The 1,782-nt window shown below is 35.9% G+C and overlaps 1 long non-coding RNA gene across 1 annotated transcript in view; it reads left to right on the forward strand.

Moving 5' to 3' along the window:
* The first annotated feature begins 1,452 nt into the window (after positions 1-1,452).
* LOC113277523 overlaps positions 1,453-1,782 on the forward strand; it is a 1,941-nt gene continuing 1,611 nt past the window's right edge. Inside the window, exon 1 of the long non-coding RNA XR_003324967.1 lies at positions 1,453-1,651. This is a non-coding gene — a long non-coding RNA (uncharacterized LOC113277523). The remainder of the gene's footprint in view (positions 1,652-1,782) is intronic.

Genomic DNA, 1,782 nt, shown 5'->3' on the forward strand with positions numbered 1-1,782 from the left:
TGCTCACCCATTCCCACTTTCAGTTTCAGAGACAGATCAGTGTTGCGCAGCGAAAGCTTCGAGGAGTTGAGTCCGTATGTTAGATTACTTCCGCTATGTTTATTATGTTGTATGTTTTATTTGCAAACCAAATGACTATTGTATATGTATCATTTGAGAGGAGTTCTTGTATATATATTTCTGAGCGGGGCTAGTTTTGGGTTAAGTTTTGTAGCAGATTTCTTAATTGAATGCTTAAGTTTATGATTTAGATTCGTTAGTGCCTCTTTGTTTAGATAATCTCTTGGATTAGTCAGCTGCCATATTTGGGAGCGCTACAGTGTTGGTATCAGAGCTCACTATTAGATCTTATATGGGAAACAATAGTACCAGCTAGTGCCAGATAGATTGTTAGACTAGTTTAGAACTGGGTTGGGTATGTGAGATAAATCTTAATCACTAAAAACTATCAATAACTAAAAGATTTGTTTGGTGTATTAATTTGTTTGCTTATTTGTGTATATATTTTATGAAGTAAAATTTCTAGGTGACACCAGTTATGATAGAAGTATAGGGATTCGTTAATCTTAGTAAGTTAAGATTTTGTTAATCCAGCACCGGGGAATAGTGAAGGTCGTGTTTTCTCTGTTCGTAGGAAGGCATTGTTGGGATTGGCCAACCTTGACAGGGCAACTGCATTCAGAGATGACCGATCATAGAAGTTTGGTATAATTCTTTAGGAAACCGATAGATATAATTTCACTTAGAAAGATTTGTAGGATCCTTCCTTGAAGTTAGATATTTTATAAAATAGAAATTAGCTCAAGGAACTTAAAGACTAAAATTTATAGTTTTCCATTATAGAGATTAGTGTGAGAGACTTAGACTTCCCTATTTAAAAGAACTTAAATCGGCATATTTGAACCTAGATCCACAAATTTTAGTTGTAGAAAGGCTTATAGGTTTTTTCTTTGTTTCTTGTTGTTTTGCGCTTAAACGAGAGATAGTATTATTAATATAAGGTGGGGAGTTTTTGAAGACCAGAAGGATGGTTTGATTTTCGAGGACGAAAATGAATAAGGTGGGGAGAATGTAAGGACCCTCAAGCTCGTTAACGCTATTTGACCAGTCAAGAGATGATCAAGAGACGTTTTAGCCGCTAATGACTCGATTAATTTAACTTGAACGCTAGTTAATAGAGATTAATCTAACAGCGATCAAGCTACGAAAACTAGTACCGCTGGATAGATCTTGAAAAGTTACGTGGAATGAACTACTCGAACGTGTCAATCGAATACCGGACGAAGAAGATATCATTGGATAAATATGAAAGGAAAAGTAGTCTTTTTGGTTTGGACCGCCTGGATGCCCTTATCATTTGGACGGGTGCCTTTAGCAATTTTTCTCAACCTTATCAAGACCAAGTCGAGAAGATTAAATCATTCTCTTTTCTTCTTCCTTCTCATTCTTCTTTCTTCTTCTCTTTCCTTCTTCTCCTGTGTTTTTTATCTGCGAGTTTTAAGAGATGTTTTTGAGGTAGGGTTTGACAGAATTCATTGTTGAGCGAAAGCAGATTAAGTAGAAGATGTTGATGCTGCTGTGTTTGTTTGAGCATGGGATGAAGAGGATGGAGTTGCTGCTGTAAATCAAACATAGGATTTTTGAAGTTTAGGTTTTCTGATGGATTGAGATGTAATTTGAGTTGGTGATGGATGCAGTGTAAAAGGGTTGTTGATTAATTGATGTTCGGAAGTTGTTTGGATGAAGAATCAAAGAAGTTAAAGTTAGGGTTTCCTGAAGAAA

Source organism: Papaver somniferum, chromosome 5 (genome assembly GCF_003573695.1).
Source record: "Papaver somniferum cultivar HN1 chromosome 5, ASM357369v1, whole genome shotgun sequence".
NCBI classification, from domain to species: Eukaryota; Viridiplantae; Streptophyta; class Magnoliopsida; order Ranunculales; family Papaveraceae; genus Papaver; species Papaver somniferum.